Source organism: Pan troglodytes, chromosome 9, assembly GCF_028858775.2.
Source record: "Pan troglodytes isolate AG18354 chromosome 9, NHGRI_mPanTro3-v2.0_pri, whole genome shotgun sequence".
In the NCBI taxonomy this organism is placed as follows: Eukaryota; Metazoa; Chordata; class Mammalia; order Primates; family Hominidae; genus Pan; species Pan troglodytes.
In genome coordinates this window covers 19,496,843-19,523,026 of record NC_072407.2, presented here as the reverse complement: position 1 = coordinate 19,523,026, position 26,184 = coordinate 19,496,843, and positions in this window count along the sequence as shown.

The following is a 26,184-nucleotide window of genomic DNA, read 5'->3' as shown; positions in this document are numbered from 1 at the left end:
CTCTCTCAGGAATCCTGACGTTTCCTACATAAAAGCATGACTTTTTTATCCAAAATGCTTACAGCATTTCAAAATACATGTTCAAAATACTTTGAAATACATATTCCTTCAAAATAGGTATCTGTCAATGCCATCTTAATGATATCAGCTGGGTAACCATTAACTTATTTGTTGAATCAAGAAAGTTTTTAAAGTAGAACTCACCATTAATAAGTACACAGGGATAAGAAGCATAAATTGGGACTGCCTGGACAAATCAGGATATGTGGTAACCCTAATATTGGCTTCTTAAATTGCAATGTGAGCTCCCCATGGGCAGAGTTCATAGCCCTTCCTTCCCCACTTTCCCTCCCCAATTAAGCTCCAGTCCTCATTCAAGATGAAGTTACAAAGCTCTCTACACACTCCTTCAAGTAGCCCTTTCTAATCTGCAGGTTTAGGTTTAGGTAGATAGGAGTATTATCTCCAGTTTCAGGACTTCTTATTCTTATTCTTATGCTTATTCCAAATAAGTGTAAGTGTTCCAAATAATCTCAATCCTGGTTATTTCTCCTTTTCTTAAGCTCCTGGATAACTTGGATGAGTTTAATTTATTTACCCTATAAGCAATCTCACTGTGGCCAGAGAAGTATGACACCTCCAAGAGCACCACAGCAGGAACAAGAACTGGGGCAATGATGAGCTGGGATCCCAAAGCACCAAGTTGGATCTTTCTGAAGCATCAACATCATCCAGCACATTCCAAAGCTGGACAAAGCCAAGGGCCTGCTGGATAAATACCCAAGACTCTCTCCCCCTACCAGAGCTGGGTCTGGGGACTTCTTGGAGCCATATGGTTATTTTCTGGCCCTTCTTGCAGTTTCTTAAGACCAGCTGCTTTGTCACATCATAACCCTTCTCTACTGTACACCCATAGCCAAATTCCACGTACCCAGCAGCAGGAAGTTCAAAGACCATCTGTTTGTCTCACCCCAGCTTCCTAGCCTCAGCAGAACCAGTCCTGGGTGTCCTACTCCAAATCCTCAAGAACTACTCTCAGTGCTGCATTTGAAGCACCTATCTTCTGAGACTCTACTATATCTCTCTTTCCTCCCACCTTCAAAATAAAAACAGCCATTTTGTGGGACAAGATACCTATTATCTCTTCATCCCCTGACTTTTTTTCTTTCTTTTTTTTTTTTTTTTTTTTTTGAGACAGAATTTCACTGTTGTCGCATATGCTGGAGTGCAGTGGCGCGATCTTGGCTCACTGTAACCTCGAACTCCTGGGTTCAAGCAATTCTCCTTCCTCAGCCTCCGAAGTAGCTGGGACTACAGGCACCCACCACTATGCCCAGCTAATTTTTGTATTTTTAGTAGAGATGGGGTTTCACCATGTTGGCCAGGCTGCTCTCGAACCCCGACCTCAGGTGATCTGTCTGCCTTGGCCTCCCAAAGGGCTGAGATTACAGGCGTGAGCCACCGCACCTGACCCATCCCCTGCCTTCTATGGGGATCTTTGTATCCTAGGGCTCCCTGAGTTGTTAGGAAACCAAAAGTGACCATTTAATCTTCTCTTCGCAGCACATTTGAGCATTGCTGTAGGCACAATGCCCACATTACCTTATTGAGTTCTCCTGAGCGTTCTCTAAGATAGGTGCTATTAGCCCTTTAGTCTAGAACAGGGAAACTGAGGCTAAGTAACCTTTAAGTTGTTTGCCCACAATCACAGGGCTTTCTGGTATACCATAGATAAAGAGGAAAACTCTTCAAAAACAGACTGGACATTCTTGCTGAGACATAAACATACAAAGGAAAATAGCACTCAACAGGTTACTCAAGAAATCCAGAGAAGAGGTTCAAAAAGGAGTTACCATTTGGGAATCCTTGACAGAAAGACACATGACAGGATAACTACACTGTGAGGGGATTCTCTGTATCCTGTAGTCATCATTAAGCAAACCCTCTTCCTCCCCAGATCTACTAAGACCCAAGAGGCAGGTCTCCATCTAGACCCTCCAGGGGTTCTTTACTTTTTTCTTCGGTTCAATAAATGGAGATGAAATTTTTATTTCTGAGAACTCCGGTAAAGCTATTTCTAAGAAAATATTTATTTAAGGACATGCTATGTCATACTATGAATTGTATGATTTCAACCGTACCAAAAACAAACATGCAAATGGGACAAGACAGCAAGAAGATACATGATATGAGGGGTGATGGTAGAATTATGGACACTTTTCTTTAAAAAATAAGTCTACTTTCTTATGAACCTATTCTAGTTTAACTTTTTAAAAGTATAATGGAGATGAAAGAACAAGGAACTTGAACAAAAGCTCTATTCTTTACTGAGTTTGTGATTTTTATTTCTCTGAGCCTCAGTTTTCTCATGTTACAAATAGAACCCATAATGATTACATAATTGTGCATATAATTTATCTAGCCCACTGTCTAGTGCTCATTGTTACTCTCCTTCCTTTCCTAACACTAGGTGAAAATGTTGCATCAAAATATACCAGGGCTGTCATTTCTGGGTCTTTTCCTATAGAAAAGTTTCCCCAAAGTCAGAAAGCTAGCATTAGGACCCAGCTCACTGCCCGTAGATCTCCCTCTCTCCACCACATGCAAAGCATCAAAAGAATGACTCTGTCCATGAAAATCATAGCACCAGGAGGAGGAAAATCAAACCCAAAATTAATCAAACAGGATGTTTTTCCAAGAGCAAACATGCATCAATTAGGGGAAATGTTACCATCCAGGTACCGGATTTGGAATTTCACAAGGGACTCATAAGGTGAATAAACTAAGCTCTGGCATTGATTATGGAAAGCAGTGGCTGTATGATGTCAGGGTTGCTGTGATCAGTCCAGCCAGAAATTCACTTTTCAGTGCCTTGATTCCTGGGATTACCTTTGTGCTGACTGACAGCCAAAGAAAGAAAAACTGCACTGGTTAATGGAAAACTTTCTCTGATCTGTTCATCTAACAGTTGGTGATACAACCAATGCTGATTTTATTTGCTTGTTTTTGAATTATACATGTTCTTTAAATCAGAGCAAGTCAAAACAAGAAATTCTTCATTGCCCCTTCTGTATACAAGGTATGATATTAGGTACAGTGAGGGATACAGAAGTGAGAAAAGACAGTCTCTCTCCTCACAGAGGAAAGCAGGGAAAAACAATTGCTATTGGGACCTTGCTCTATGCCAGACACCATGTCCCAAGCTTTATGTCTACTATTATCTACTATTTTCCCTACAATCATATGAAGTAAGTTTATTGTTCCCATTCTTTGGATGAGAAAACTGAGGCCCAGGGAGATCACTGATTTGAGCCCTGGCTTGTAGAACTCGAAAGTACTTATACATCATGGTTTCATAAGCTATCCCCAGATCAAGGTCCAGAATCATCCATTCTCTGCCCAGACCAGAAAATGGGGTAGAAGCTGGGGAGCATTAGGCCATTACCTCAGGATCATTTGTGCAACCTGATCACGAAGTCATCTTCCTCCTCAGAAGATGAACTGAAAATCACAGAGTTTTCTCTACTCACCTGTCCAAGTCTGGGTGACATGATACGTTCCCCAGAAAAGAGCCCTCACCTCTCCAGTGAGAATCTCCTTCCTTTGAACTCCTACTGCATTTTGTTTGCACCTCTCTTAGGAGACTTGTTCCTTTGCTTTACCAAAAATAAAGTCCTGGTTTATTGCACATCCATTCCTTTCCCAGCCCTTCTGCCTTTTGGAATCCTATTCATCCTCTAAGATTTGATCCAAATGCCATTTCATGGATTCGGCTATTAAATTGCTCTGCACTCTGAGTGCACCCATGCTCTTATTCCTACTTTTTAAAATCTAATGTGAATTTCAGGCCACCAAATCAGGTGTAGAAAATGTAACTTCTTTTTCTATACTCTAACACTTATTCAAACGTCTCCTCATCTTATTTGGGCCTCTGCTGTCTTTCCTTGTTGGTCACTGCCAAACCATTCCCCATCCCCACCTGCATGGTATCTTCATTGGCGAATCCCTCCTTTACTTTGGTGCCATGCTATTCAGGACTATCTGAGGCTCTCCTCGTCCTTCTCCCTCTAGGTGCACCAAGCAGGCGCTCCATCTCTGTGACCTTGTTGCTTCCCTGTAATTCTGTCAGAGAAGCAGGGACCCTCTGCTCTCAGATTCCATAAACCCACCCGGAATTCTTAGCTTGCCAGGGGTTCGGCCTGAGAATCAGAGTCTAGAATCTCCTTCTCCATGACCCATCCTCATCTTTACACATGTAGGTTTTCCCTCCATTTTTTTTTAACACTCCCAAGACCAGGAGAAGCATTCCTAGTTGTGTGTGGGCGAGAAGGAGAATGTTTTCCCTCAGATTATCTAACATTTTGCGATACCCATAGTCTTCTGCTTTCTCCTAAGAGCACTGTCGTTTAAATAATAAGGACAGTCACATCCCTTTCTTACAGAAATGAACACCTAAAAAACAGCTTCCTTGATTAAATAGGACAGGAGAAAAGGGGAAAGAAAGAGTAAACTTGCAGCAGAAAACAAATAGCATTGCTTAACATCTCCACATGTCTTGTCATCCTCCTTAAGTTGGCATTTAGCTCAGGGCACAATGGCCTTTTACTTTAGGCTCAGCCTCTGCCATGAGAGGCAGGCAATCTGTTTCATTTTGTTGTTAAGTTTAGGGACACAGCCTGGGATGGTGGACAGAACCGTGGATTGGGTGTTGGGAGACTTGGCCTGTGTTTCCTGTTATGATACTAATGGGACATGTGACCTTGAGAACGTAATTTCCTCTCCATTTCTCCTGTGCCTGAGCCATACAATCAGAAGATTGTATCAGATCAGTGTTTCCTAATGCTTGATCATACTTGTATCACCTTTGTGTTTGTGCCACATCTGTCATCTTTATTGTTATTATTATTATTATTATTTTGAGACAGAATCTCACTCTGTCACCCAGGCTGGAGTGCAGTGGCATGATCTTCACTCACTGCAACTTCTGCCTCTCAGGTTCAAACAATTCTTGTGCCTCAGCCTCCTGAGTAGCTGGGATTACAGGTGTGCACCACCATGCCCAGCTAATTTTTGTATTTTTAGTAGATATGGGGTTTCACTGGCCACTATGTTGGTCAGGCTGGTCTGGAACTCCTGAACCTCAGGTAATCCAGCCACCTCAAAATGCTGGGATTTTAAGTGTGGCCACCACATCTGGCCCAAATCATTTTTTATTTAATATTTTTTCTTAAATTGACTCACTTTTTTGCTAAATTAAATTTACTGTAAAAGGAAGCTTTCTATCACTTGATGAACCTAAAAATTAACAAAAAAAAATTAATTCAATGAAAACAAAACACTGTCATCAAGTTCCAGCTGGGCATTTTTGCCTTCCAAATGCTTTATATCTTTGTTAAAAAGTAAAAATGGCATTCTTGGTAAACAGGGGAATTGAAATAGATCTGAAAATGAAGTAACTTTCTCTTTAGGGGTTAAGTGGTATATAAAGGCATGCCCTTGGACTAGACAAAAGCTTCTCATCCCAGCAGAGGTAGGAGTCCTGGGCTGGAAGCACTAAATTGGATGATACTTAAACTTGTATAGCTCCAACATTCTGTGTGGTCCTACTCTTTTTGGCATTCTTAAGTCATTTGCGCAAAACCTGCTTCTTGTCCAGAACTTCATATTTCACTTCTAATCTCAGCCAAGCTGTCATGCCTCAATTTCCCCCAGTTTTAGTGCTCTGTTGAGAGTTTGGAGTGTTACAGAGGTCCCACTTCTATCTCCTGGGTCTAATAGCTTCCCCATTTTATCTCCACAGGGTTTCTGCTCTCCTTCTGTGTCCTGTGCCCACTCCACTCCATTTCCAGCAGGAGGAGGCCAGCCCCCTGGGGTTCAGTGGCCAGATGTCTCCTAACACACCTGGTCATGCTGCTAAAGCCTGTATTTTTCATGTCTCACACTTGTCTGTCTGTGTCACTCACACCTGTGGTCAGCACTGTCTTGAAAAAACACCTGCTCCAGAGCCAAGCCTGTAAAGAAGGGGTATCAAGCATGGCTAATGCCCCAGCAGGCACTAGGCCACAGCTTCTAGGAACATTAGATGAATTGGTTTGATCTTTTGCTTTCCAAGGACAGCCTGAACTTAGCCTTTCCAAGGAAGCAGGAGAAATGGTTCAGTAGGTTGAAAGTAGAAGAAATGGTCCAGCATGTTCCTACTGGAAGACATGAGAACACATCCACAGCCTTTAAATATGTATCTAGAATGAGATCAATGCTATATTGCATCTCCTGAAGTTTTCTTTAGGCTGTAATCCTCACCTTGTTCCTTTTTGAAAAAGAATAGAAAGAGTGGCCTTTTCTTCCGGGAGTTTGGCAATTAGATACTTAGAAGTGCTCTCCCACTGCACACCAACTATATGCTTATGAAACGTAATTTTGAATGCATTGCTGGGCTCCCAGAAACTCTACAAACACCCACCCTCTCTGTCAAAAGCAAAGAAAGATAAAAAAGATGAGTGTGACCTGTAAGCAAATATGGAAGGCAAACTTTGAAGTAAATGCCAATATTAGCACTGTATTCTGGTGATTATGACTTGGGCCAGCTGAAGGGTGTAGTTGTTTACCCTTAAACACTAATGTTAAGTAAGAAATCCAGAAGAAAATCTGAAACAGTCCCAGGTAGGTAGCACCCTTTGGCTCCTGGTGGATACCAATATAATTATTATCTGGAAGAAAGCATCCTTGATTTAGGTCACACAGAATTCCAGAAATTTAAAATCGGTCAACTAAGAGTTTACAATAAAAGATCATTAAGCATACAAGGAAATAAACCATCATGAGTAAGAATCAGCAAAAACAACAAATGCCACATTCGGACACAGTATTGGACATATCTTACATACCAGTTATGATACGCTTGACCTAATTTGGCTCACACTCTGGTCACTATTCTCATGACCAACTCTGTGTGGACTCTGATCAACTTTATGCAGATGCAGCCTGGAAGTGTCTCACCTCATTCTTGTATTGCGTGCTTCTCTGAATGCTTCTTGCCTCCTGTTCCAGGGCTTCCTTGATGATGCTAAGGTGTGAGACATGGAGAGACCCTGCTCAGTGTCCATACATGTGGAAGCCAGAAGTGTAGGGAAGTCAATGCCCTATGGGCAAAACTAACCAATGGGAGAGAGGGAATCAATAGACACATTCTTTCTCACACCTTCCCCTAGATGGATGATCCTGGGAAGTATTTCATATGGCTTCTTGAGGGGTCATTGCCTAGCATAGACCTATGCTACGAATAATCCATTGAATTTAGTAGCAGCCAGCTGACAGCACATCTTCATTGAGACTTTCTCTCCTTCTTAACCTTACCTACCTTTGCTCTCACTTCTGCTCCCTAGGATGGTACTTACTAAAAAACAGTCACATATAACTTCTGGTTTCTGGACAACCTAGGCTAAGTCAGTCAAGGATGTTAGATATTGCACTTAACAGATAAAATATATAACAACTATATGTGAAACTTTTTAAATATAAAAAAGCAAGCAACTAAACACTACAAAATAGACAGATTAGAAAAGGTACAAAATAAAATGAAAAATATAGTGGTTGAAAATAAATTTTAAAAAATTCATTGGATATGATAAATAATAGCTATGGTTGAAGGGAGAATTAACAGACTGGAAGATATATTTGAAATAGTTATCCAGATTGTAGCCCAAAGAATAAGACTAAAAATATTAGAAGATAAAAACATGGCCTGATTTTGTGCTATGGTCTGATTATGTCTCCCCAAATGTATATGTTAAAAACTAGTTATTAATATGATAGTATTAGGAGGTGAGACCATTGGAAGGTAATGAGATCATGAGGATAGAGGTCCCAGGAATGGGATTAGTGCCCTTATAAAAAAGGCCCCAGAGAACTGCCTTGCCCTTTCCACCATGAGAGACCATAGCAAAAAGGCATCATTTTATGAACCAAGAGACAGGCCCTCACCAGACATGGAATCTGTTGGTGCTTTAATCTTGGAATTCTGAGAAATAAATTTCCATTGTTTATAATTCATCCCATATATGGTATTTTGTTACAGTAGCCCTAATGAACTAAGACAGGTGGATAGAATGAGAAGATCTAATATATATTTAATCAGAGTCTCAAAGAGAACAGAGAAAATAGTGGAAAATAAACATTTTAAAAGTGGTTAAGAAGAAAGACATAAATCTATAAATGCAAAAAGCACATTTACTAACCAAGACACATAAAATCTACACTAGGTAAAATGGAGCACCAAAGACAAAAAACAAAAGTTGTCAAAATCAGCCAGAAAGGGTAAGACAGTTCATTTACAAAAAAATGACAAACTGACCACATTATTCTGGGTTCTCCTGAGAAACAGAACCAGTAAGATGTGTATACAGAGAGAAAGACATTTATTATAAGGAATTGACTCACATGATTACAGAGGTTGACAAGTCTCAAGATCTGCAGAACAAGTCAGCAAACTGGAGACCCAGGAGAGTCAATGGTGTAAGTTCCAGTTCATAGTCAGCAGGCTTGAGACCCAGCAAGAGTCCAAGTTTCAGTTTGAGTCCAAAGGCAGAAAAAAGCTAATGTTCTAGTTTGGAAACAGTCAAGCATGAAGAATTGTCTTTTACTTGGGGGAGGGCCACCCTTTCTGTTCAGCCTTCACTCGATTGGATAAAGCCCACCCACATTAGGAAGGCCAAAGCTTTATTCAGTCTTCCAATTTAAATGGTAATCTTATCCCAAAACACCCTCACAGACACACTCCGAATAATGTTCTACCTACTGTCTGGGCATCCTGTGGCCTAGTCAATTTGTGAAATAAAATTAACCATCATGCTGACTATAAAACCTCTTGACTATAATAATGGATGCTTGAAAAGAAATCTTCAAAGGAGTATCTTCAAAGTGCTAAATAATAATATCTGTGAGCTGAAGTTTTGTAATCTGCAAAAATGTCCTTTAAAATGTATATAAAATAAAGTTCCTTATGTTAAAACTTATCACAAACTTGTCACCAATAGATATTCACTTTTTAAAAACTCTTTAAAAAATGCATACATCCTAAACAGGAGAACATGTCATTTTTCTGACCCAGAAATTCACATATTTAATGATAAACTATGTGTCCACTATATTTCAAATTTCCTCTTCTAAGTTTTTTTTTAAGTCTATGAGCAGTTATCAAGTAAAGTAACTTTTAAATGTTATTACAAGTGTATGCATCTCTTTTATTTAACTAACACTGATGAGAAAGTTCTTTAGGGTTCCTGGATCAGTCCAAGCACCATTCCATCTTGCTAGGTATAGTATACCAAGGAGCAGGCCAATTATGAGTGCAGGAATCCAAGAGGGTTTAGCTCAAAAAGAATCATAGAATCCTCTTGGGACATGTCCCATTCCTCCACTCCAAGTATCACACAATATTTTGTGCAGTTTGCTCCTCCCCCTTTTAAAAATCAATAGGTTAAGTCATCTTGACTGAAGAACCCAAGCCACTTGAGCAGCAAGAAAAAAGCCAAACTTGAGGGAGAGCAACATAACCCAGAGAATTTGCTTTCAAGGGTGAATCCTTTTCAGAAATTTAAAGACCACAGAAATATGAGCACATTGAGGCTGATAGTACCTGTCCCTCCCAATAGGTAAGGACATTAAATAATGCAAAAGTCAGTCTGCCAGGTATTGATTTGGCATAAAAAGTCTCACTGGTGAAATGATATATTTATGTCTAAAATATATATACAAAGTTGCAATACAAAAAAGAAATATACATTCAGAAAAAAACCCATATGTGTGTGTGTGTGTGTGTCTGTGTGTGTGTGTGTATACATTGCTTTTTCCTTCCACTTTGTAAATGTAAGCCCTGATTCTTTGTCTTCAGGCAGAAATTTAGCTATATTCTCCTGCAGGTAAGTCGTCTACAAATTCTAGCCTGAGGGTAGACTTTTTTACTTTGTATTTAATGCTGTTTGAAGATGCCTGAGTGGATCTTATGAAATTCCCAGCATCACAGAAGTGGTTTGTATTTTCCATTTAACCCCTGAGTTCTGTCTTCTCTTCACAAATTGTCTCTACGCTGCAGGTGGCCACCTCCAGCCTGGAGCTGCCTAAGCCAAGAGAGGCCTGTGTGAACCTTTCAGGACACCATTGAGTTTGGCATAAATATTTTCACCAAGCCCCATCCCAGCCACACTTGGAATCTGGAAATCTTTGTGTGAAATCAGAGCATATTTCCAGCTTAGAAACAGAAACTGATCCTTACTTCCAGAAGAAGAAAACAGACTGCATTAAGTGGATTTATTTTCAAATCCTGGCTCAGCCACTTATTATTCAATTTCTAGTAAATTTCTTCATCTTTTATACTCTCAGTTGCCTCATCTGTAATATGGGAATAATGATAGCTCCTGCTTCAGAGGTTTTCTCTGAAAAAATAAATATTAAAATAAATGTAAAGTGCTTAACACAGAACCTGACATACAAAATTTTAAATAACATTTCTAGTTATTAATAATATAATTATCACCACAATCATGAATATGATAGCTTATAACTGACTTAGATGCCATATGCCACTTACACAAAAGAAAAACACATGAGAGTTTTACCATGTCAGAACTTCCCAACCAGTCACAAACCAGCTAATTCAGTGCTGCAGGGATCATAAAGATAAACTCCCCACTCTGTTATGTTATAGACCAGAAACCTGATTCTCAGAGCGGTCAAGTAAATTGCTTAAGTTCACACAGCAAGGTCATTCATAGTCTTATAGACAAATATCAGGATTCACATTAATCAAAGCAGAGTCCGCAGGAATCCTGTAAAGTTAATTCAAATAGCTCACCCCTAAAGTTAATATATTTTTAGGACCCATAAAGCTCATGTAATGGGGAGTGCTCGGGAATCCAAATCTACTTGGCATTCTCAGAAGCGTCCTTGGGCTGCTTGAAGATTCGCAGCCTATAGCTTTTGGCAGTCCCCAAAGAGGGAGCTCTTTCCACTAACAAAATACAAAATGCAAAATTAATAAAAAGACCCTTTGAAACTGACAAATGTGCCTCAGGCAAACTATCTGCCCAGCAGCTGGTTAAAATTTAATCAGTTTTTTAAAAAAAAAATTTTCAGGCCTGTACATCTTTTGTATGGAGCTTCGCAGCCTGAGTGTGGTCAATGTTTGTTAAACAAGAAATAATAGCCAAGGCCTTTTAATTCTGCAAATAAGCAGTGGATGCTTTAAATGGTTCTGCAACATTCAAGAAACTAATTGTCCAGGTCTCAACAAAGCTGGGTAATTCTTAAATAATTTCTGTTCTTTCTCTTAGAAAACCTAAATTGGCAACTATACACTGAGAAGTGAATCTTAACATTAATTTGGTCTTATGAATTACATGGTAGCTTTTTTAGGGATGTTGACTGAGCCCTAGATAGTGAAGGGAGATAAAAGAAGAGAGGGAGGGAAAGAATAAGTACGACTATGGGAATGAACTGACTGGTATAATGGCAGGGGTTTGTATAAGAAAACTCTTTAAGAACTTAGAGAAGGGTCATCTGCTGTCAGTGTTGCTAGGACACTGGAGACCAGAGGGCTTTAAACTCTTGGCCAATCAGGAGTCTCCAATCAGGAGAACCAGACTAAAGGGCCTGGCCCTAATTTGATTTGTTTTGCCTACTCTCCTCCTATAAACCTATGTGAAATTAAAGGCCACAGTGAAACCTAGATAAACAACAATCTAAGATGAAGACTACCCATCAAGAAGTTAGACAATGCCAGAGTTGTTCACAAACTATAGCAATAATCACAACTTTTCCTGTTCCAAATGTAGTTATTCATGAAGGGAGTGGATAATGATTGGGACAAAAGGGGAATTAGTCGATGGTGAACAAGAGGAGTCATTTTTGCATTGTGGTCTTGCAAAAGATGAAGAAACTTAGGTCTAAAACACCAAGGCTTTTGAACTGAACTCTTAGGGTAAGCCAGGTTGAGGGAGTGGAAAAGACGAGAGATAGATTCAGGTTAGAATTTCCTCTAGGAGCTGCTATGGCCTGCCTGCACCTTGGAGGTGGGCACAGAGAGAAAAGTCTCTCCTGAAGGCAAGAGACTTTTCCCTCTCAATTAAACACAGTGGGAAATTGCTAAGAAATGCTTTATCTTATCAGAAGAATCCAAGTCATTCATATGTCTGTGTCCATAGCTAGATTCTGTGCTGCTTCATTTCAAGTTAAGCCCTGGCCACTCTCCTAATAAGGGAAGGGATAATATACATAATGCTTAGCTCTCAATACTGAGGGAAGCAGGCTAGTGGGAAGGATGGTTATTGGCTTGAGAATTGGTTCTATACCTCAATCTCAGTCCTCCACATACAAACGAGTTGGCCTCAGTAATTGACTTTTTACCCCTTTAAAGCTCATTTTCTCATTATGAATTGAAATAATAATACCCAGCTGTCAGGGTTATTGGGAAGACTGAATTATATAATGGCTAGAAAATGCGCAGTCTATGACCTATTATAGATAGGTTCTTACACACATTATTATATAGGCACTAACTGCACACCAGGATCTTACGTAATTACTGTACTCCTGTCCAGTTTTGAGCCCTGTTAACTCACCTCCTCTCCTTCCAAATCCTCGGCTCTCACTTCCTTCTAATTCTGGCCTCACTTGGCACTTGTGCTCACTGGAAAGCCCAATAATTAATTCCTGGCTTCACACTGCAATTCTGCCTTTCGCTTCTGAGGCCCTTCGTAAGAGAACTCTGGAAAGTAGTAAAATAACAGCAACAAGAACAATTGCTGACCCTGATTCGGAGCTTCACATGCCTGAAACTATTCTAAGAAGTTTAGATGTTAAGCCTCAAGTCAAACACATAAGGCAGATACTATTTTATCTCCATTTTACCAGTGGCAAAACTGAATAACAGAGAGATAAAGTGACTTCTCTAAGGTCACACAGCAAAGCCAGGATTTGAATGTAGGTGGTTGAGCATGAAAAGTTTTTTTTTTTTTTTTCAAGCTCAAGCTAAAGTTAAAACTAAAGCTAGCCTCCAGTGGTTGGATAAGTGGCACTGGTTGAGAGCTTAGTATATGCTACTCACTGAATTAATGCTCTATATGTTTTAATTATTCACAATGATCCTGTGAAGCAGATGACTTTAATTTCACTTCCAGATAAGAAAATGACAGCTGAGACATGTTCAGTGATTTATTCCAAGTCCATTTGATTATAGACTTGTCTGCTTAACTGAAATTGTGGCACTACCTACAAATGCATACATCATCTAAGTTGCCTTTAAGAGAAGTGCTAATATGTTAACACCCAGAAATTGAGTAAATATTTCATATTCAAAGGCTTTTATCCCAACCTCTGATTATTTCCCAGTGTCTAGAAATTTCCTACAAATCAGCTTTTGGGATTCCAAGATTCTTTTGCTTGCCCCTATTCTCCTGAGTGCAGTCATGCATAACCCCAAAGATGTCTGCTTTTGTACATTTTTAGCTATCTATGTCTGGGCATCTACTCAGTCATTAACAAAAATCATATGAAATATTTAAAGTTAAGTTTAAATTAAATTAAATATTTAACAGAGGTTTGTTAAAATGTTTTACTTGTATTTTGTTTCTATATACTTATTGTATTTTCTGACTCCTCATTTGCTTTATATATGTTCATGATTCTGTTATTAAGTATATGAAAACTCATAGTAGTGTACATTTTTGTTGTAGACTATACTTTTTTTTTTTTTTTGAGACAGGGTCTCACTCTGTCACCCAGGCTGGAGTGGAATGGCATGACCTCAGCTCACTGCAACATCCGCCTCCTGGGCTCAAGTGAGTCTCATGCCTCAGCCTCCCAAGTAGCTGTGATTACAGGTGTGAGCCACCAGGCTGGGACAATTTTTGTATTTTTAATAGAGACAGGGTTTCACCATGTTGGCCAGGCTGGTCTCGAACTCCTGGCCTCAAATGAGCTACCTGCCTTGGCGTCCCAAAGTGCTGGGATTAAAGGCGTGAGCCACCATACCCGCCCCCCTTCATTTTTAAAAAATAATATTCTGCAGGGAATATCCATTATTTTTTCTGCTCAATATCCATTCATCTTCTACCAATAATACCTTCAAATTCCTTAGAAGAAACAACTGCATACTCAAGCTCCATCCATAGAGTTTGGATGGAATTGATCAGGCAAGGACCTATGACCTAAAAGAATCAGATGGTGTATTCCAACCTTTCAGCCACTGTAATTGATTTAGAAGTGGACACATGATTTAATTCATGATTATGAGAGTCAGGTGCAGAATTAAAAAGAACAATTTCCAGTTGCTTACTTGACATCTTTACTTGGGTATCCAATAGAAACCTTAAACTTCATTTTACTAAAATAAAATAGCAAAGTCAACAGTTTTGATTTTGTTATTTTTTTCTTCCTTTTTATTTTGCTCTCCCTATACTCTTTCCCCCGACCCATTCCTTTCCCAGTCTACACTTCAGGCAATCCATTAAAAAATCCTGTTAGCTTTACCTCCAGAATATCTCTCAATCTATCCACTTTTCTTTATCTCCATCAGTACCATCGTAGTCCAAGCCAACATCATGCTTTCCTCAAACTATTGAAGCAGCCTTTTAACTGGCTCCTCATCCACTTCAATCCCCTTTCTACACAGCAGTCCACATGATCTTCTTATTAGATTGTTTGTTTTTGCATGATCTTTTGAAATATAACTATTTGATATTATTTTCCTTCTTAAAGCCCCCCAGTGGCTTCCCCATCATGCTAGAATACAACGAAAAGGTTTCTAAATTTTCTGAACCATTGTTTTATGAATTATTTTGAGGAACATACATACTTGAATTTAATTACTCCATCTGAGAGCTTTACATTTAAATAGATTATTTTTTCATTTTTATATGTATCACAATGAACATATTTCATCTTACTTTTCTGAGTCATTTTAATTTTTGTGTTTAATGCTTTCTGGTTGATTCCTCCTTTCTTTTCTGCTGCTTCTACTTTTCCTTCTTCTAATCTTTTTCATATGGTTTTGTTTTTTGGTTATGCTTCTTTCTGTTCTTTCCTTCTCCATGGCCTTCAATTTGATGATTCTATGAAGTCTTCCTTATTCTGCTAGTGGTTATCTATATAACTTTATATTGCATTTTAAAATCATATTGCTTGATCTGGCAAACTTAAAAATGAAACCTTATGTATTGGCCCACCATATGGAAAATAAAGAAATTACTGTAGTCATATTCCTTTCTCTGATTCACACCCATCCATCTCCTGATTTGAAGTGACCCATTTTAAGAGTAGGGCTCTAACATTCCATTTCCACAATTAAACCAGTCATGGAAAACTTAAAGCCAACTAGGAACTATACTTAAGCCATGAAGACAACACAATTGACCTTTCAGCTCTGACTTTTTTTTTTTTTTTTTTTTGGTTTAACTAGAGCAGGGTCAATCCAGTTTCTCTTAGCCCCTGATTTATTTTGAACAATCAAGATAATCTCACCAAATTAAGCATGGATGTTGTATCAGTCAGGATGGGCTAGGTATGCTATATAATCAACCCCAAGTCACAGTGCTGCATGTTCATTTCAAGAAAGCCATTGGGGTGGGTGATAGGGGGAGGATGCTCTGCCCATTACATTCTCTTAGGGAGCTGGGCTTATGGAATAGCCATTTCAAGCATTTCCAGTTGTGGGGCCAGATGGGAAAAGAAGGAGAGTCTGTATGATCTGATCTGGCCTAGAGTTTTCTTTGTAGGAAGGTTTTGTTGTTATTGCTGTTTAATTACAAATTCTACTTTTTAAATAAATAAAATGCTTTTCAAATTTTCATTTCTTCTTGTGTCAGTTTACATAAGTAATGTTTTTCAGTAATTTGAGTTCCTTGAGAACTCCATGTTATTGAATTTATCAGCATAAAATTGTTTATGATATGGACTTTGTTTTCCTCCTAAGGTCTGTAACATGATAGCAACATGCCCTCTTTTATTATCAATATTTGTAATTTGTATTATTTGTTGATCAGTCTTTCTAGGGTTTATCATTTTTATTAATATTTTTATAAGACTAACTTTTGGCTTTCATGTTTTACGATTATTTGTTTGCATTTCTGTCACTGATTTATGCTTTTATTTGTATAATATTCATTCATTGAGTTTATTTCATTCTTTATCATTGATTTTAAACCCTCTATATTCCTAATGTAAGCATTTAAAGCTATAAATTTCACCTAAGCACTGCTTTATCTGCACTCCACAAATTTTAACACGTGGTTTTATAATCATTTGTTTTAAAGTATTTTTCAATTTCCCTTGTGAAGTCTTGCTTGACTCAGGAGTTTATTTAGAAGTGGCTTAATTTCCAAACATTTGTGGATTTTCTAGATATCTTATTGAATTCTAAATTGTTATTGTATGGTTATAAAACATATCCCATAAGATTACATTCTTTTGAAATTATAAAGTTTTGTTTTATGGACTAGCAGATCTATCTTGGTAAAGGTTCCACCGACATTTTAAAAAAAAAGTATATTCTGCATTTGTTGAGTATGGTCCCTTTACAAATCCATTAGATTAGGTTGGATAAGACCTTCCATATCTTTACTTACATTTTTTCCACTTGTTACATAAATTACTGAAAGAAGGGTATGAAAAAAAATCTCCAAAGATGGGTGTTTGTCTACTTTTCCCTTTAGTTCTATTAGTCTTCATGTATTTCAAAGCAATGTCATCCAGTACATATTCATGTAAGAATGCTACTCTTTCTTGATGAATTATTTTATCATAATGAAATATCCCTTTATCTCTGATATTACACCTATCTTAAAGTCTACCTTATTTGATACTAATATAGCTGACATTAAAATTGGCCTTGCCATGCTTATTCTTTGCAAAGTATATCTTTTCCCATTCTTTAACTTTCAGTTGATTTGTGTCTCTTTATCTAAAGTGCATTACTGGCCGGGTGCAGTGGCTTATGCCTCTAATCCCAGCACTTTGGGAGGCTGAGGAGGGTGGATCACCTGCAGTCAGGAGTTTGAGACCAACCTGGCCAACATGGTGAAACTCTGTCTCTACTAAAAATACAAAAATTAGCCAGGCATGGTAGCGTGTGCCTGTAGTCCCAGCTACTTGGGGGGCTGAGGCAGGAGGATCACTTGAACCCAGGATGTGAAGGTTGCAGTGAACCGAGATTGTGCCATTGCACTCCAGCCTGGGTGACAGAGTGAGACTCCATCTCAAAATAAATAAATAAATAACATAAAGTCCATTATTGCACAATGGCACACAAAAGTAACAAGCACCCAGACGAAGAAATAGAACATTAGTAGCATTCTAGAAGGCTTCTCTCTGGTCCTTTGCAGCTATGCTGCTAACCTTGTAAGACCATAAAATGCTTTGCTTGTTTTTGAACTTTATGTAAGGGAAACCATATAGTATGTACACTTCAGTCTCTGTTGCCCAACATTATGTTTATGAAATTCACTCATGTTGTTATTGTTTATTCATTTACGCAGCCGCACCTATCCCATTGTATAAATAATGTTACACATTTATTTATAATTTCTACTGTTGATATACTTTTGGGTTGTTTCCAGCTTTTGGCTATTATGAAGAGTAGCATAATGAACATATTTCCATATACCTGTTGGTATGGAAACTATATGCATTTCTGTTGGGTATCATTTAAGTTTTTTTCAAGACCTTGTAAACATCTTTCTTTTAGAATGCTAATATGCATTTTGGAACAATATTACCACTGATTTGGAAAGGTGCTTTTATTTCTTCATGCACGTCAAGAAAGCTCAGGGATTCTGTATCACACAAGCTGTGGCTGAGGTTCAAAGAGCAAGAGGTCCCCATTACCCACTAATCTTCATATTTACCAGAGAAACATTCATTGCAGTGTGAAAACTTCCAGAGGGCAAGCTCAATTTTCTTAGTGCTGATGCCGTAAGTATCATAGATACCTATGAGGTGCTAATGATTGCTGGCCTTTAATCGTGTGAATTTAGTGATAACTGGGCTGCCAGTTTGGGGTTGTTCTGCCTACGTTTAGCATTCTCCAGACCTCCCTGGCTATCTTCCAGGGTTCTAATGGCTTTACTCCTGCTTCTGTATAGGCTGGGTTTTTTAATTCACATGAAACATTCTCTTATAAGCTCCATTTTTTCAGTTGCTAGGCTCTCTCCCTCGCCCATCCAACTCCATTCACGTATTTCAGTGCCAAAAAAAGGGAAGTGTGAAATTCTACCCAGCTGGAGCTGCTCTAACTACACATATCAGATGTCATTAGATGGGGAAATAAGTCCTTGGAGGCCTACAAGTCTGTAGAAAATTCCTAGTCTGGCATTCAAGCCTCTCTACGATTTGACTCCCACATAATTTTAACATCATTTCCCATTGGTTTCAATATGCCTTTTTCTGACATAGTCATGTTGCTTCTCACCGCTTCCAACCCACCAAAAATGCATTTCCACCTCCTTGATTTCTTCATGCTGTTTCTCTTTCCCAGAAAGTATGGCCACATCCCTTCTCCTGTTCTATTTAAATAGTTCACCTTGATTTTATATATATATATATATATATATATATATATATATATACATACACATACACACACACACACACATATATACACACACACATACACACACACACGCACACACGTATGTATATATATACACACACATATGTGTATATATATGTATATATACACACACACGTATATATATATATGTATACACACACACACACACACACACACACCACTATGCCTGAGGCACTGTGCTAGGTGTGTTTGAGAAATAAAAATGAATAAAACATGGACTTGCTTTTAAGAAACCTTATATTGATGGGGGGACAGGAGAAGCAACATAGCAGAGGAGTAAAGATAATCTCTATGACTGGTGAAGGGAGATACCTAAATAATACCAAGATGACTCTTATGCATCTGTCTAGATTAGAGCTAATCAGAAAGCTCTGGTAGACCGAAGCAACCGCATAATTTGCAGGGCACAATGCCAAATGAAAATGAGGGGTTCCTTGTTAAAAAAAAAATAAAGAATTTAAAGATGGCAACAATTGAGCATTAAACCAAGAACAGGGTCCTGTGAGATTGCACAAGTTGCCCTTGAAGCCAGCCTCATTATTGGAGACTACTTCAGGAAGATGCAATCGAGAGAACACTTCATGCATCTGCCAGTCTCGAGAGGAGATTTAGACAATCAGTCGAGATTGGGATTGAATTAGTGATGAGTAAATAGAAAACTGAGCAAATATCAACAACAAAATAAGACAACTATTACTTCTAGGAAAAAGAAGAATGGGCAGAAAAAGAAAAAGTAATTGTTCATTTTCATGGCTCAGCTGTGAATACTGTTTGCATAGTATATGAGTCAGGTTTCTCCAGAGAAAGAGAGCCAATAAGATGCATAGAGAGGAAGATGTATTCTAAGGAATGGGCTCACACAAGTGTGGGAGGTAGCAAGTCCAAAATCTGCAGGACAGGCCAGCAGACTGAAGACCCAGGGAAGATTAAGGTTGCAACTCAAGTCTGAAGGCAATCTGGAGGCAGAATTTCCTCTTCTTAAGGGGAGGTCAGTCTTTTTCTGTTAAGACCTTTAACTGATTGGATGGGGCCTACCTACATTGTGGGGGGTTATCTGAATTACTCAAAGTCTGCTGATTTGAATGTTAATCTCATCTAAAAAAATACCTTTATGGTGACATCTAGCCTGATGTTTGACCAAATATCTGTATACCATTGCCTAGATAAGTTGGCATATAAAATTAACCATCACACACAGTCATAATAATTTAAACATCAAATATTGATATAACCAAAGTTATGACAAATTATATTGGAAAGATGGGGAGGACAGGAAGCATGCATGTGTGTTCATTGGGGGTGTTGGAGGTAAAAGAAATCTAAGTCTCCTCTTTCACATAGCACAGGAAGAAATCAAAGGATAATGACAAAGCCAGCAAATCAAGAGGAAGCAATACAGCTATGTTTTTAGAGAAAGGGAAGTCAATGCCAACATGATCAGCTAAAAGAGGTAAAAGGTTTGCCTCTGAAGAGGGGAAAAGGATATGAGGGTATATGAAAATGCTGTTTTATATAACATTCCATGCAGATATATTTGGCTATCTAAAATACGTGCATGAATGACTTTGATTTCAAAACATTAACTCTTTAAGAAAGGAAAAGACAAGAACAAAACATCCATAGGAAAAAGAAAGAACAAATCAATTGCAAAACAATAGAAACCAATGAGTGCTGAAATGGAGTAAGGGTCATGTTCTGAGAATAAAGAGACTCCCTGAGCACTGATTGAGAGATACAAGGAAGACTCCTTAAAGGAGGACTCACTTACAAGAGTGAGAATTTGCCTGGAGAACACATTTGGTAAAGGCATTCCAGGCAGATGTCTTACATGGAGGGCCACTTCCCATGAGTTTTAATTTTTCCTACACAGAAACATACTGGGGGGCCTGTTCAAGTCCCCCCTCATTCATAACATCTTTCTACATCCTACCAGAAAGTTGACCTTTCTTCCTCTGAACTCCAACAGCCTATGAAGCTCATGTGAAATCTACCTGGATTGTTTATTATGTGAATCTTCCTTCCTTGAAAAGATCCCAAGTGTGTTGAAATCAGGATCCTGTGTGATATTAATAATGAAAATAACCATCATTTATTGAGCATCTATTCCAGTCTGGTCCAGGACTAGTGCTCTGAATACACATCACTTTAATCCGACAGTTCCCTGTAATGAATTGTTGTTGTTAACTCTGCTCTATGGGTAAGGAATTTGAGGCTTATAACGTTTATATGACTTGCTGGCTAGGAACTAGCAGATACAGGATTGGAATCAGATTTCTTTCTTTCTTTTTTTTTTGAGATGGAGTCTTGCTCTGTCACCAGGCTGGAGTGCAGTGGCGTGATCTCGGCTCACTGCAACCTCTGCCTCCCAGGTTGAAGTGATTCTCCTGCCTCAGCCTCCTGAGTAGCTGGGACTACAGGTGCACACCACCACACCCAGCTAGTTTTTGTATTTTTAGTAGAGACGGGGTTTCACCATGTTGGCCAGGATGGTCTCAATCTCTTGACCTCGTGATCCTCTTGCCTCAGCCTCCCAAAGTCCTGGGATTACAGGCGTGAGCCACCGTGCCTGGCCCAGAATCAGATTTCTTATTACAAAGCCCATGCTTTTAACCTCCCTGCCACACTCTATCCCACAATCTCAAACTGTTTTATTGCATGTGCTTAAGATAGTATGGACAATGGTGGTTGGTTAAGAGACAGAGCACATGAGCTGCCACCCATTTGGAAGGTGTCTTGCTGCCCACTTGCAGAAGCACATGGAGCCAAATTTCCATAACCAAGCTAAGCTTGTCATGGCGACAGAACATTGATCTGCTGACCTTACATACGCATCTGATGACACTCACTGTGTGTAAACAGATGTCAGGTTTAAATCAATCTTGCTTCCTGACACCTTACTTTAAAACAGTAATTATGTGCTCATTTTTTAATATGGAGCACTAGGTAAATTATCTATCTCCACCCTCCTCTCCAAGTTTTAATTTTTAAATATCAATTAAGTATTTTTTTCTTTTTTCTAAAGAAACTCACAGCGGGAGACACATATAGTAAGGGCAAAACAAAGAGCATCTGTAGAAGGTGGGCAAAAGTAGATGGTAGTGAGGTGGTACCAATTGTGGCAAGAGGGCAGGGGGACGTAGAAAACAAAGGTCACAAAAACACACTGGCAAGCAAATGGGTCGTGGGGAGAGAATGAGGACTAGCAGGACTCAATGCAGAACATGCAGGCTTGGTCAGATGCAGTAGCATGGGCTATTCCAGCAGGAACAGGCATGATAGTGTAGGGAAGAACCTAAGAAGTGGTTGCTCAGAGCAGTTATGCTCTGATCCCTGAGGACTCACAGACTCAGGACTTGCCAATGTGAGACTCCTCAGTAGCCCATTCCTGAGACAGGGATGAGGTCCCTAATGATAATGACTCCTCTTCACCCTCCTCCCTTCTCCTCCCACTAGAAGATGCCAATATGGGAGAAGGGGCATCCTCTTGTCTCTTGGAAGAGAGTAAGGCCCTTGGGTTCAGATCTAGGTTTGAATCTCAGTTATTAGCTATGTAATCACAGGCCAATATGTAAACTCTCTCAACTATGGAAGATTAACATGGAGTCTGAAAGGCTGTGCTTTAATTTAATGCTGTGTAACTTTAAGCAAGTTGCTTAACATTTCTAAGTTTAAGTTTCTTCAACTGTAGAATTGATGTAATAATTGTGCCTATCTCATAGGGATGTTACAGCAAATAAATGTAAGGCATGTAAATCCCTTACCATAGAGTCTACCACTAATCATGAAATAATAATTTTCATTATTTAGGACTTTGATGAGTATTCAACTAGATAAAGATATGTTTGAAGGGCCTAGATCAATAAATGTCAGTTTCGTTCCCCTTTCTGTAGATGCATTAGTGTTTAATCATGGATTTGAGGTGTCCACTTGGAGCTCTCTTAGATGGGTAGTTCTGTTGGAGAGGAGGGGCATCTGACCTTGGTCATTGGTGTTTTATCTTTGGCAAAGAGGGCAAAATGGAAGGAAGGGAATCTGACAGACAGAAATGCAGACAGACAGGCCAACAGTGGGGTGAGATAGATCCAAGTGAGACAAAAGGCACATACCCAACCTGAGGACTGAGCATCACAGGAAATGGAGAGATTGTTTCCCAGCTGTACCATAGTCACACTGGGATTCTCCATCTCTTCTGCTTGCTCCAGTGGTTTCCATACAGCAAATGTGATTCCATCTCTGCCTTTCCAAATTCTACCAATCCTGACTGGATGGGAAGAAGGGGTCCTGCTATGCTAGACATACTAAGCTCCCCAAAAGACTGAACTAGTAGATGTACAGGTTCCTCAAGAAGCAACCTCTTCTCTTACCTCTGCCTGGTCCTATGCATTATTTTGAACCACCACCCACATTCCAGCACTGGCACTATCCACCTTAGTTCTGAACTACTTGCCAGGGTCTGGACTGCTTCTTTCTTTTTTATTTTGTGTTGTCCACCATGTTCCCACCTGCTGACCTGGATACTTGCTCCCATTTTCAGCCCTACCCCCACCCCATTCTACTCCCAGATTCCTGATACCACTTTACTGCTTTATTTTTGTCCGTAAAATAGTATATGTTCCAAGCTCCTCTTCTCTAAGAAGACTCACTTTTCTGGAAAAAAGGAAGAACCACTCACTATTACTTGCTAATTGAGTAGTACCTTCTTATCTTTTAAAATGACTCCATGTCAAATCCTGGAACTTAGAAATTCCCCTCTCTGCTCACAGCCTGCCATCTGCCCACTAAACATGCCTTTTCCTAGTTCCCCACGGCAATGCCTCCTATCCCCATGTCCCATCTTCCCTCCCGCCTGGACTTAGCTGCTTGGCTGACTTGCCCATTAATGTTGCTCTTACATGCACCTTGTCCCCACCATTGGTTTCCCCAGTTCCATGCAGGTAAACATTGCTGTGGAGAGGCACAGCAGGAACTGTGCTGCTAGCTCTACCACTGCAAAGTAGTGCTTGCCCTTAGTTGGGTGTAAATCATTGCTCAGTGCTAGTTAATTCATTTCCCTAACTCATTGTAGTATCCTTTTCTCACGATTGGTCTGTGGCCTGTAATTTGGGAACTCCTATTATAAGACATCAAATTACATGACCTCACTGCCTGCCTTTCTCACACAACTAAAACTCATCTGGACTTTTGACAAGTAACTTGTTTTAACAGTGTAAAAATACTATGTTGCTTATAGGTTTTGATAAAAATCAACAAAAATATTCAGAGTATATTTTATTATTTATAAATTTTGTGCCCCCATGCATTTTTATATGAATACAATTCATAATAAAATTTTTAAAGAATCTTCAATAAATTCAGAGTTATTTTGCAGAGGTATCCAGGACTCTCCCAGACAAGTATGGGATGCCTTCTAAGTACCGAAGGGACAGCCGTACGAACAATATCACCTCCAAGACCCTGACGGAGACACAGGCCCAGAGCCAGGCTTTGCCATCCTGCGATGAAACAGCCATTATCACTTCATAGGCCTTCTCTCTGTGCCTCCCTTGGAACTATTTCTGTATGTATTACTTTGACCATGCAAACCCAGCACCCTTCCTCCCATGTTCCTGGAGAGAAATGAGAAAGAAGCCGCTAAAAACTTTCTGAGAGTCCGGTAACTGATATCTGCTCTGGAAACCATTTTCTTTCTTCCCACTCCCACAGTGCTGCAACCTCATGACCCAGGGCTTTCCTCTGAAGGCTACCCTGGGGCCTGGGAGTGGGAGGAACAGTGGCCCTTATTATTCTTTTCTGAGAAAGATGGCTCCTGATGAAGTGTATGGAGGCAGGCCGCAGGAACAAGGCATCTCCTAGGTTTGTGCTTCAGCTCAATTTTGCCTTCAGAAAAGGCTACCTTAAAGAGTTGGCAGGTATCAAGGTTTCCTGAGACCAGTGCAAACTCAGACATGCAGCCAATAGCCTCCTCTTCCCATCATCTATCCATCTCTGGTACATCTGGGAGAGCAGCCACGACAACAGGCTCTCAGTGGAGCCTGGACAAGCCAGAAGAGAGTGGAGGCCTAGCTTCTGTCTGCTGTGTCCCCACAGGACTTCAGACACAGGAGACACAAGGCCTATCCCTGATCCACAGTTGACCCTCCAAGGGACCCTTAAATGCCAATAAGTCAGGGCCTGCCCCGATGCCTTCCTTAGTTCACTTATTTGGCATCTGTTTCTTGAGTCCCCAGGCACTGGACATGCAATGGTGAGCAAAGCATCATTTTTCTCATGGATCTTGTAGTCAATAATAATCAAATAATCCCACAAGTAAATTTTAAAATTTCATCACTGTGCTAAGTGTCATGAGGTTGTGCTATGAGAGTATAAAAATACTAGCATTGAGGCCATAGGGGGCCCCACGAATTTGTGAAAGAACCTGCAGTTGGTTTATTACAATAATTTTACTAACTTGTCTGATCCAAAATATAAGACCCCTTCCCCAGATCCTTTCTCCACTCAGGGATGGCAATCACCAGTTCTGTGGGCCATCAATCCTCCTGCCTAGATGCACAGGGGAAATTGCCAGGTGATCACCACAGCCTCGCCTACTGAGCACAATAGATGACTCAAAAGAGGGCATAAATGGCTGGCACCAGTGAAGTGGAATGGACATAACAGATGTGATGACTGGCCATCCAGTGATCTGTGACATCAGCTTCAATCTTTGGCTGCACATTCTATTCACCTGAGAAGTCTGGGAAAACAAAACAAAACAAAACAAAACAAAAAGTCATGAGTCCCAGCCTGGTCAATTAAAGCAAGAGTGGGCTGGGACCCTGCCAACATGGTGTTTTCAAATTTCCCAGGTGATTCTAATAGGCAGCCAGGGGTGAGAACTTCAGAAGGTTATTTGCACCATCAACACAGTTTAAATGAGGTGGCTCAACTTCCCAAAGGCTCTGGTCCTCCAGTTCCATTGCTAAGTGCTGGATCTAGGTCACAAGAGCGCAACACTTGGAGTAACGAAGAGTGATAGAGATGCAAGACAAACTCTGCTTACAAAGACTGTTTAGACACAGACATGCTAAGAAAAAGCACAGTACTCATAGCATTTAGGGATTACCTCATATTTAGAAATGAAACATCACAGCTTTTCAGAGCTGTCATCTAATGCCATTTAGGCCCTCCTTTGGCGGGAGCTGAAATCCAAAGAGAATGGAAGATACACAGCTAACCAGGGGCTGAGGCAAGAAAAAAACGGAGTCATCTGGTCTTTCGGGCCAGTAACAAAACTTGGAGGTCCCAGCACTGCTGACCAACAACCCTCAGCCTAAACTAGTTGTTCCCTGGTCCTTCCCATCTTTGCGGTGCATTCCACAGCATAGGTGCTCTCTTTGGGTGGATCGGTATGGCCTTGCCAGCTTCTGGAAGAGTATGGGTTTCTTACCTATAAACACGTTTCCTGGCAACTGCTTCTCATATGCTGCAACGAGGTTTCTACTGGCCTACCAACCACCTGGCTGCTGGGAACACCTGTCTCCCCAAATGCAGACTCTGCCTGTGACCATCTGTGCCCAATGACTGTC